Source organism: Balearica regulorum, chromosome 1 (assembly GCF_011004875.1).
Source record: "Balearica regulorum gibbericeps isolate bBalReg1 chromosome 1, bBalReg1.pri, whole genome shotgun sequence".
Taxonomy (NCBI): Eukaryota; Metazoa; Chordata; class Aves; order Gruiformes; family Gruidae; genus Balearica; species Balearica regulorum.
The window spans coordinates 113297592-113309776 of record NC_046184.1 but is presented as its reverse complement, the minus strand read 5'-3'; the positions used below and the strand labels follow the sequence as shown (position 1 = coordinate 113309776).

Below are 12185 nucleotides of genomic sequence, written 5' to 3'. Positions count from 1 at the left end.
AATTAGCGTTAGCTGTGTGCCATTATTACCATAAGAATATTTTTCTCCTGACAACTACTTTCTAAATGTGATCTAAAAGCAAATCTGTTTTAATATCTGGCCTTTGACAGATTCATTAATACACTACTGTTAAGCTGGAGTATGGAGGTTTCCTTTGAAACACAGCAGTGGATGGGAAAACGCCATGCTTGTCTTTACCCGTTAACGTCCCCTGTGCACGTAGGCTAATTTTGAGCCAAATATGGGTTATGACTCTGGAGAAACTGAGCAGTCCAGTGCTGTCAAAGCCTTTTGATATCACTCTCTTGAGCATTAGACAGCAGTTGTGAGAGCAGAGTACAATGCTACGTCCTTGCAACTGAATTCAAACAACTCTCTAAGATGGTTTTCTTCATAAAACTAAGATCTACCTTCAAATTCTGTTTGTGCTCCCTAGACTTCCATCACTTTGTACTGTGCTAATGCAGTGTTTCTGCTTCTTAGGTGATGATACTGCATCTTCTACAAGTAATATACAAAATCTAAAACTTGAAGCAGATTACAAGTGGTTTTAAGGACAATTCTGAAAATAAATCGGGACAGAATGAAGTCAATAATGTGTAAAGTTAATAGTTCTAAATTATGTTAAATTTGGGCTTAATAATACAGATGGGAGCAATGGATGGATTCAGGAACAGTGTAGAGATGAAGGGCTGAGATTGAATTGCTGTAATTTGGTGCAAAGAGATGGCACTAAGGAATGAAAAATTAGAAACCATGTCATGGTGAGCGTCTAAATCATTCCTGACAAAGCATTAGTACATGTGGCAGGGAAGAGTTCTTTGTGAATAATGGAATAAGTTTAATTAAAATAATATTTCTCCATTGTAATTTCTAATTTTGTCTCATAAATGGGAGTGAATGGTCAGGGCTGTTTGGTGCAAGAAACCTGCATCAAGCAACATTGCATCTTCCAGCTTGACACTGTAAAGCTTTTTTCTGACTTGTACTTTCAACAGTTATCAAAGTGTCACAATTTACAACCCTTTCAGTGGGACTTGTAAACTACCTTTTGGACTGTTGCTGTGTTGTTTCTGTATATTTCATTTAGATTTTGATTCGAATATGTTATCTTAGAATAAGAAATGAGTGCAGACCTTGTTCTAATTGAGACAAATTTGGTTTTTTTCCATCACACACACATATATATACACACACACACACGATAGATATATAGATCTATGCTATATACCTATTACCTGTCTTATCTGTATATCTTATATTTATTATATATCCGTATATATAAAACACATTAAAAAATTTTCTTTCATATATCCGATCAAAGATTCCTAAAATATTTTAAATAAAAGAGCTCACAGGGGTGTATATAGAGTAGTTTTGTTTGTAAGACAAAATAAATGTCCCATTTATTTCTGTCTTTTTCATGTTTGTCGCTGAACATTTAATTTACTATTCTAGTCTGTTTTGTTCCTGATAAAGCAGTTTAATATCTGAAGAGAGGAGTTCAAGAATAACTTCATAAATTTTGCATCCTCTAGGAATAGGAGCTGTAATTGCATTTGAGTCCATTTCTGAAGTTCCAAGCAAATACTGATACTTTTTTTTCCTCCCCTCCCATAGAAGTGCATACAAAAGGAAAATGAAAGGATCCTTTTTTGGGGCACTTGTACTTCAACTGCAGATGAAGAGCCAAGCAATTTGTAGTTCTTTTACACTGACTCACCCATATTTCTTGCTGCCTCTTCAGCTTCCCAACTGCATTTAAACCCTGTGTACTGGAGTCAGAAATACTCTTGAAATTTAGTCTCATATATATAAAAAAGAAATTACTCATTTCTTATGCAGCAGTAGGTGGTATTCATACATATATGAGCATATGTTTGTGTGTATATAAATATATGTATGCCTCAGTCCTAAGCTGATTGTGAGGGAGGAAGGAGGAGAAAGGAAGTAAAAAGTAGGGGGACACTTTCCTAATGCTAAATTCCCAGTATTTTCTGCTATTCAAGCACGTCTGTTTGAAGTGCTTACTTTAGTCTGTGTTTTTTCACCTTACCTGGGTGATCTCATGCTGACAATGTTTGCTTTGTTTCAAAGCCTTGCAAAGACTTTAAAATCCCCTAGTGTGTAAGTACGTGCTGGCGTGGCACTGGAGGAAGGGGCGAGAAGGGGCTGGCAGCCCCTGCAACATTTTTCTCGCTCAGGAATCGTGATGCTTTTGCTGGGGTCAGACCAACTGAGCACAAGTTGTTGGTGTCTTCCAGCTGACGGCTTTTAGTGCGTGCAGGGTGCACGCCAAATCATGACGCACGTGCTGTGTGGTTCAAGGGAGGGCACTCAGTCATTCTGGGGAATTCTCGTGGTTGCTTTGCTGGTTGTTTTTGTGGCCGCTGCTACAAGTTCTTTGTTCATGCAAAGATATGAAAACTAGAAGATAGGAACCGGTCCTTTAGGAGAAGGATTTTGTGCTGTTACTCTGCCGTGGGTTTGTGGCAGGAATTCCAACCCTTTCCTCTTGCAGCAGATACTGCGCTGACTGGTTGTTACCTATTTCTACCCAGAAGTCACAATTGCTGGCTAAAATTAGTTGCCGATACCACATGTGTACATCGGTAATTGCTCTTTTTCCTATATTTTTGTTTCTTTAAGATCTGGGTTTGGTTCTGTTGTACAAATAAGGCCTTTTTGCTTTTGCCGTCCATATCTCAATGTCTTTGGTATTAAGAGCCGCCAAGTGTTCCAGGTAGAACATAACCCACTCCTCACACCTAAGCGGAAACCAGTCTGTTGCAAATGACACCAGCTGCAGGATTTCATACTCCTTGTTTCTCCTGTCTGCCTGTGGAGCCTCCTGCTCGATAGCTGCTGGTTTGTGTCTCACCCTGCCCATGCCTGGTACCTCTCCTGGGGAGCGAAGCCTCCAGGCTGGCAGCTTCACGCTCCCCTCTCTGTGAAACGACACTGGAAAATGTTTGGCACAAACGCGGTCAGTGGGTGGTGGCACGGTGACTGCCACGAGCCTTCGGAAGGACGGTGGCTGCTTAAAGATGCCCAAGTCAAAGTGAAGGTGACACGTAGAGGTAGAGGTACCAACCTGAAAAGCAAGCGATTGTATCCTCGTTTCTCAAAACTCCTGTCGTGACAAAGCAGAATCCAAGTGTAAGTGATGTATTTCGAAGTAACTGTATATCTCAGACTATTCAGGTATAAATTTTAAAATATTTGCATTTATGATTCTGACTATTTAGAGGAAACCACATCGCAGCCGTTCATTTTGTAACCAACCTTTTCCAGGCTGTCTTGTGTTTTCACTCCCAGCAGTTGTCTCTGGAGCACTGCGTTTTCTTTTCTGTTGCGTTGTGGGTGTTTTCTTCTGCACAGGAGGAAGGAAAGCTCAGCAGCACGTTGTTGGAGGGCACAGGGAGGCAGCTTGGGCTGCAGTGCCGTCACAGACGGATGTTCTTCCTACCCAGCATCTGACCACCACCTGGGTCTGGGCGTAAAAGGATATGGCTTGTTGGCAGTACTTAGGAAAAAAAGATGGTGCATTTTGGTGACAGATGTGATGTTCATGAGGCCAAGAGGCAGGATCCACCCATGCTTTTGAAATTGCATCATGTCATGCTTGTCCTGAAATAGCGTATAACTCTGACTAAGAGGTCACGAGCATTTTTCAGCAGTGGTGTTCCTTGCTGTTATCCACACCTTTAATTAAAATTTACCTTGAAGACTGCCTGAGGGACAGCCAGATGCAGGTGCTGGCTTTCAATATAGCTGCAGAGCTCTCCCTGCATAGCTACAACTCAGTCAAGTGACCTGCAAGCTCTGGCTGCCCTTGAGACTCGGCGCAGCCTCATGGCCCTCCTGCCTGCACCTGGGCACTTGCTGGAAGCTTTGGTGTCCTTGATGTCCAAGGTTCAACATCTTTAGGAGTGATGGCCAAGCTGGAAACTTCTGGGTTTTCTCTGTCTACATCTGTCTCGTACATGCCTCTCCTCATCTTCCTGTCACTGTGCGCGAGACCTCCCTGGCTTTCCTTCCCACCGGAGAAACAAGCTGCTCTCATTTTCCTTCTTTCACAGCAGGGAAACTGAGGCACGATAAGCCTCACTGTTACATAGAAAGCTTTTCTTTAAGTCCAATGGCTCAGGAGCAGAAGATAGTGCCTTAACTTCAGCCAAGTCTCATTTTTCCAGACAATCTGAATATCTTTTCAAGGTCCAAAATTAGGAGATTTAATTTCTCGTTGTGTTTTTCTGCAGCAGGTTAGGCCAAATTAATTTTGTCTGTTTGGTGTATAAAACATATGTTCAGGCTGATGTAATGATTGGGTAGTGGTGTAAATGTCACATTGTAGGGAGTAGTGTATTTTATAAGGGTTTGGTTTACAGTTTCTCATAAACTTCTGCCAAGCGAAGTTTTATGGTTTGTTCATACGTGCCATTAGAATAGTTAATATGGTGGGGTTTTTTACTACAATAAATAATCCAAAAAGAGTGCAGTCTACTTTTTGCTGATAATTAGGCATCTGTGAAGTAAAACTAAAATAAATTTGTGCGATATAGCATGGTAATCATGTTGTTCTCTGGTTTTGCAACCCTGTACCAGACTGAGCTTAAGGATGAGTGCTCATCTCTCAGATGCTGCAAAAAAAAGTAGTTTCCTTTCTGACTTCATAAAGAGGGTTTTTTGGTGTCAGTGGTATCTGGAAAAACTGACTTTTTTCATAATTGCCTCCTCCAACTCTAATCCGAGGAATCCTGAAAGGCTTTTAAAACTTGTCAGTTTTTTCTAATGGTGAAAGCAGCGTTGTACATGTGCCCCTTATGCTGAATTGTTTCTAGGTGAGACCCTATGCTTTTAATTATCAGTCTTGTTCCAGCATTTGGGGAAGAGGAGTCACAGGAGCCCAACAGAATTGCTTTGCTGAGTAATTTGTTAGAGATCATCGCTTGTGTGTTGGTTTTGCGTGGCGAGGTTTTGGTAGCGGGGGGGCTACAGGAGTGGCTTCTGTGAGAAGCTGCCAGAAGCTTCCCCTGTGTCTGACAGAGCCAATGCCAGCCGGCTCCAAGACGGACCCGCCGCTGGCCAAGGCCAAGCCGATCAGTGTCTCTGTGATAACATATTTAAGAAGGAAAAAAACAAACTAGAGAGAACTTTTGCAGCCGGAGAGAGGAGTGAGAAGATGTAAGAACATCTGCAGACACCAAGGTCAGTGCAGAAGGAGGGGGAGGAGGTGCTCCAGGCGCCGGAGCAAGATCCCCCTGCAGCCCGTGGTGAAGACCATGGTGAAGCAGGCTGTTCCCCTGCAGCCCATGGAGGGAGGATGAGGGGGTGTAGAGATTCCACCTGCAGCCCGTGGAGGACCCCACGCCGGAGCAGGTGGAGGCACCTGAAGGAGGCTGTGATCCCATGGGAAGCCCGCGCTGGAGCAAGCTCCTGGCAGGACCTGTGGACCCATGGAGAGAGGAGCCCACGCCAGAGCAGGTTTGCTGGCAGGACTTGTGACCCCATGGGGGACCCACGCTGGAGCAGTTTGCTCCTGAAGGTCTGCACCCCGTGGAGGAGACTCACGTTGGAGAAGGTCGTGAAGGACTGTCTCCCGTGAGAGGGACCCCACGCTGGAGCAGGGGAACGATGAGAGGAGTCCTCCCCCTGAGGATGAAGAAGTGGCAGAAACAATGTGTGATGAACTGACCGTAACCCCCATTCCCCGTCCCCCTGTGCCACTGGGGGGGGCGGAGGTTGAAGCCGGGAGTGAAGTTGAGCCCGGGCAGATGGGAGGGGTGGGAGGAGGTGTTTTTAAGATTTGATTTTATTTCCTTATTCCTCTACTCTGTTTTGCTTAGCAATAAATAAGATGAATTCCCTCTCTAAGTTCGGTCTGTTTTGCTTGTGATGATAATTAGAGAATGATCTCTCCCTGTCCTTATCTTAACCTGTAAGTTTTTTCCATTGTACCTTTTCTCCCCTGTCTAATGAAGGAGGGGAGTGAGAGAGTGGCTCTGGTGGGCACCTGGCCCTCAGCCAGCGTCAACCCACCACAGGTTGACATGGAGGAAGCATACATTTCATTTATTTTGCTTTCTAGCTCTTTTTATGTTTTCATCTATGACTTAAGTGGTACAAAGATGTCAACACACATTCTACCTAGTGTCTTACCTTCAGAAATGTCTGTGAGTTAACCTCAATGTCAAATTAGTGTCCTGGTTTCAGCTGGGATAAAGTTAGTTTTCTTCCTAGTAGGGGGAGTATGGTGCGGTGTTTTGGATTTATGATGAGAATAATGTTGATAACACACTGATGTTTTGGTTGTTGCTAGGCAAGGTTTACACCAAGTCAAGGACTTTTCAGGTTCTTACACCACCCTAGCAGCAAGTAGGCTGCGGGTGCACAAGAAGCTGGGAGGGGACAAGGCCAGACAAGGACTGGCCAAAGGGATATTCCATGCCATATGACATCATGCTGAGTGTGTAACTGGGGGAAAGCTGGCTGGGAACTGGCTAGGCATCGATGATCTGTGGGTGGTGAGCAATTGTGCTGTGCATGACTTGTTTTGTATATTCTGTTATTATTATTATTATTACCTTTTCTGTCCTATTAACTGTCTTTATCTCAACCCATGAGTTTTACCTTTTTCTTTTCCGATTATCTCACCCATCCTATGGGGTGGGGAGGGAGGGGAAGGTGAGCAAACACTGTGTGTTTGTTTTAGCTGCCTGCCGGGTTAAACCACAACGATTGGTTACAATTGAAATTCCCCAGAGTGCCGTCATTAAATCAGGCTGTTACGAGGTGTGTTTAAATTGTCCATGGTCATTTAGTGCCCTGACCTAATATAACAACGCGCTGAGTCCTCATGGTGCGTCCCCTACTGCTTTGACACAAAATTAGGCAGAGAGGCAATTGGGATGTCTGCCTGTGGCACATGCTTATGAAAAATGCCGAAGTCTAAACAGTGATGCATAAACAAGTATTTTTAGTAGTATGCAAGAGTCAATATAAGAATTTTAAAACTCAAATTTAATGGCATTTAGTCATTTCTATACTTGGGAAATTCTCTTTCCTATTGCAAGTGTTGCTTTGACTAGCTACTGCTTAATTCCCTTCGTCTGGGTCTCTATGTGCCAGAGCCGTGGGAGATGTAATACAGACAAGAGTCGGGAAGCTGTCAGTGTTTCAATTGCGAATGCAAGTGAAAGCAGGTCAGTGCTACAACCCGTGTGGCTGTTCTTTAGTGTTCTCTGTGTTCACGGTGTTCATCAACAACAACAATCCAAAACATGAAATCCTCTTGCCCCGTTTCTCCCCATTACATCTCCCTGTGTCCCTCTCACTCTTCTTTTTTCCCCACTCATCTCTTCATCTGCCCCCAGAAAATATATTTGGAAATACAGCATGAAGGTTACAGCCTTTTGGGGATTGCTTGACCCAAGCATATTTCTGGCCATTGCCTCTTAACTGATGAGGAAGATTAAGAAAAAGTAACCAAAATGCTCTAATCTTCCTTATCTTGACAGTTGGACTTGATGATCTTAGAGATCTTTTCCAACTTTAAAGATTCTGTTGCTCTGAATGGTACTTTAGTCTCTTTGGCATTCGAACTACAGCTGGAAGAAACAAACACAGCTTGAACACGGAGAATAAAAATTGGCCAGACTAGGAGTATTGAGGTGATGGTGTTGATATGCATTACCTCCTCTAGTTTCAAAGAGAGGTTTCTGCCTTGCATCCCCAGAGAGCCTTAATTTCAACGGTGTGTCGCTGTCAGCAGCTGGATGTCCTTCGGTTAAGTACTCCTGGGGGGGAGGTGGCTTCTGACATGGGGGTGCCCTGCGGACACGAGGGTTCCAGGGTCCCCGGGCAGGGGGACGTGCTGCGTGCCGGAGGAAGAGTCAGGCCCTGAATGGTGTCTGGATACGGAGCATTGTTGTCGAAGAAATCGGGGGGGGGGGGGGGGGGGCAGAGCTTTCCAAGAGTCTTGCTACTTCCTGAATCCTTCAGTTTCTACCTGTTCCTTCATGCTTGTGTCTAGTATGTAGTGACATTGTGCTTCTTGACCATTCTTCCCTCCTCCTCGTCCTTCTCTCCCATTGTTCTTAATGTTGTCTTGCAACATTGAGTCAAAAATCTGAGGCTTAATTCAAAGTCCAGCTCTGAGTCCAAAAGATTTGTCTGAGCTGTCTAGAAATGGGATATCTGGAGTCCTTTTGAAGTTTTAACTATTCTAGAGCTAAAAAAGTGTTAGTGATCAATAAAAACGAAGGTGTTGAGGCTAAATTCTTCATTGGAAACAGGCTCGCTAGAGGAAAAAGAAAATTAACATTTTGTCTCTGTTGAGTATTCATCATGTTTTCAAGCCATCTTGTCACTCACGTTAAAGCAAACAACAACTTCTCCTTGATGGAAGCTTTTTCATTAAATTGGAAAGTCAATTTCTAAAATTTCAGTGAGAAATGCTCCAGTGGGAATCTCCTAAATGATTCTTTCAAAAATCCAAAACATTAAAAAAAAAATCCACCCCCTACTCCCCAAGCACTTGAGCTAGTAAAGCTGAAGCAGACGTGAAGCTGGACGAAGGGTCTGTACCACAGGTTCTGACTTCAAAGCAGGAAATGGCTTGCATTTGGATGGATAAAGAGATGTCCCTTTTTCCACACTGTGCAGACTGAGCCTTTGGCTGTTCATACCTCTGAAATTTAAGGCAAAAAGAACCTTGTGCCAGCAGTGGTTACGGCTGCTGCGGTGGTTCGGGGTCTGCTTGGTGGGGAGCTCAGTCGTCCGTGACATGGGAGCAGGGAGCAGTGCGGCCAGAGTGTTCTCATCAGCTGTCCTAATACAAATTGTTCCTAATTGGGAGTCAGTGCCCTAAAGTGAACACTAGGAATTACAAACCTGCGTAGTTTTTCTTGCTTTTTTTCCCCTCCTCTGAAGTTTGCCATCAGTATAGGTTAACACCAATTACTGAAATAGGTGAATTTTGTCCATCACTGAATTGGTATTTTAGAGAAACTGAATTCATTTGGGGAGATAAGTGTGGAAGGTGTTTTGCAATATAGTATTTCTGCTATTTGGTCAGAAGTTCATATCTTCTTGATTTTTGTTGTAGAATAGTTAGAAACTGAAATAGAAAAAGTGCTTTATACCTGTTCTAAAATGTTATTAACAATACAGCTTATCTAAGAATAAGATTCTGTGTTTTTATAAGTATTTTAATGATAAACCCTAATTGCTTTTCTTTATAAATTTAACTAAGGCATCACCAAATTTTAGGCATAATGTTACTGCTTATGTTGAATAACTCTAGAAGTATTTTGTTTGCATATTTCATATGCTATTAGCATATTCTGGGTCTCACGTTCTCACATTAATTGGGTTTGTCTGTTACTTAATATTCAGGTGGTTCATGATATATTTTTTAGGAACTTTTTTTTTTCCTTTTTAACGTGGAGGTTGTTAAAATACAATTCAGAAAGCATAGAAACACCAAAGCATTAATGATTCTAGAAAGACTGGTAAGTGTTGGATTTCTTCTTAGGGCAAGTAAAGTTAGAATGGAATTGATGAAACAGCGCATTGCTTTGAGAGGTAATTACAGCGATGCTGAGCTGGCAAATCCAATCACCATTTGAGTATAAAGTATTAACTGAAGTGATGGATGAGGCTATGGGCGGAGAGAATTAATCTAATTGAAGAAGCGAAGAGTAGAAGATAGCCAGACTTTCATGACCCCTGATGAAAGCAGTTTGCTAGCTGTGCAGGCTACCTGGATGACTTAAGTGAATGTTGAGCTTGTTTCAGGAGGTTAATGGCATCAAACTTGCACATTTAGTAGAATGTTGACTTGCAGAGAAGGGTTACATTTTTTTGACCTCACAAAACAGAAGCCATTGGCTGCTGTGTTTTCCTTAAGCAATAGGCAAAAATTTTATAAACAGAAATTTTAAGTTGTCGCTTATAATAACTTGTGATGACTGAAACATAGGAGTGGAAGGTTCCCTGTATATGTTCATGTAGTAATCAACTCAAGAAACGCTTCTGATATATTCGCAAGATGTTCTGAGAAGTTCTTGTGACATCACGGTATATGCCACCCGATTTCAAGCGCTGTACTATTTATAATGCGTGAAAAAAATGGGAAGTGAGAAATTTACAGCTGGGTTTTTCAACACAGCATGACTGTGGCTGGTGAATGCATAGCTGGATATCCTTCCATAAAGTTCTCCAGCAGTTCCTGCTCTGTTTTACCTTTCAGTGATATTTGTGGTCTGTACTGGAAATAAGAGCTCAACATTGGGGTGGTTTGTGGAAATTTAAGAATTCCATCTCTTGTGAGGCTGTGCTATTAACAGCACAGTGTAGTAAAGCATTTTCTGTAGTAAGCACTTTTTTCCTTTGCCTTCTAACAAAGGCTGCAGTCTTCGAATACATGGATGAAACAGCAAAAGCAATAGAGGGTTGGGGTTTTTTTCCCCTGACAGAAAAGGTTTCTAATCTTGAATGCAAATGTTTTGGCTTTGGTTGCATGATGACAAGCCATTTCTTCTCTATTTTGATCACTGCTGAGGAAAAAAAAGTAACACCCAAATTGTGACCTGAATGAAGAAGAAAAGGTTAAAACAGTGAAATAGTCACCACGATCCAGGAGAACTGGATCTATGCTTGCTTCTGTCATGAAAGTCTTCTAGGCTTGACGTGCTATGGCCACCGTAAAAAGCTTGAAACAAAAGGTGTCCCTTTTTCTTCTGGCTGCATGAGTGGAGATAATCTGCTCTGCAGAAGTCCTCGCCTCTTGCTGCTGCTGCTGGTGGCAGCTGTATTTAAAAAGTTCAAGGTGGCACATTCTCTGAGAAATGTTATTCAATGTCTTAAATTGAACATCCAGAGTTATTACATGCTTTGGTATTTTTTTGTTTGCTTTCCCAATTGTAAAACAAAGTTGTTATTCTAGTTTTACGATGTCATTGTTGTGTGAGGGTATCAAGACGATGAATTCTGCAAAACTTGGTTTGGTACAGAATTTACACTGTCTACCTCACACTGTAGGATAGCAGTTTGGACAAAGAGGCACTGAATGGTCCATTCTGAGTATGGCAGGGGTTTCGTGGAAATAAAAGTGTTGTAACAGATCCAGATTTTTCTGTTCTTTCTCAAGCTGGCTGAAATAGGGCTGCGTAGGCGACCTTCACGCTGCCCTCTTCCTTCACATTCAATCTTAATGGATTTCTGATGTCAAGATTTTGAATTTAATATTTGTTCAGTGTCATCAGGCTCATAGAGCCTGATTTTTGTGTGCTTGCAGATAGCTTTACTTTATTAGGTTTTAAGTTTCTCTTTAGCAAAAATAACCAAAGCGAGAAAGAATATGGGTTAAATATATTACTACTCTGGCCTTCTCTAAAAATGACATACTTCTTGCTGAATCCTCCATCCTCCAAAGAAAACTGTCAGAATAGTAACACCAGGAAAGACTTTGTTTCAGAAAGAAACCTAGGTCAGTTTTGAAAAAGTGTTCTTGCATATCAGTCAACAGGTACCTTCTGAGAACACATGAGATCAAATGTTACATGCTACCTCGTACACCTGTCTTTTTAAGCAGGTCAGCTGTGGAAAGAAATGTCTAACAGTATCAAGAGTATAAAGTATACCTTCTTGCTTCATTACAAGGAAAAAGATAAATGCATCAGATGCAGTAGGGCAAGGAATGTGTGTTTGGGTTTTAGAAATGTTCTGTTTAAAAATTAGATTAAAATATTTTTAGAGCAACTTTTCTTGTTTTCTATCAAAATTAATGAAACCAGGCACATTTTTTGTATTGTTTTTGTATAAGAGGTTAAAAAGAATACATTAAAAGGAGAGAGACAGTCTGAAGCACATAATTCAGCTGTTTGATAAGATCTAAGAACTCAAAAGCAGCCTGTGTGACACTTCCTGAAATAGCTTATTTCAATTTTTTTTTCTAGTAGGAAATGTGAAAATAAATGTAATTGTAACCTCTTCAGTAAAGGAAAACAAAAAGAAAAATAATTAGAAGTGACAAAATGAATGTCTGAAAAATGCTAGGCAATATGAATTGCTCGTCTTGACTTGCTGTGCAATGGAAGGTGCCCATCTGAGTTCAGCTGTCTCTTCACAGGTGTTTGTACATCTCCAGATATCACATTATTTCTTCTTGTTGTGAGATA

General features: G+C 41.8%; 1 protein-coding gene across 2 annotated transcripts in view; it reads left to right on the top strand.

Annotated features, from left to right (window-relative positions):
• The window catches only part of APP (amyloid beta precursor protein), a 231715-nt gene that overhangs the window by 109520 nt on the left and 110010 nt on the right, over nt 1-12185 (top strand). The gene's annotated exons all lie outside the window — the stretch shown is intronic.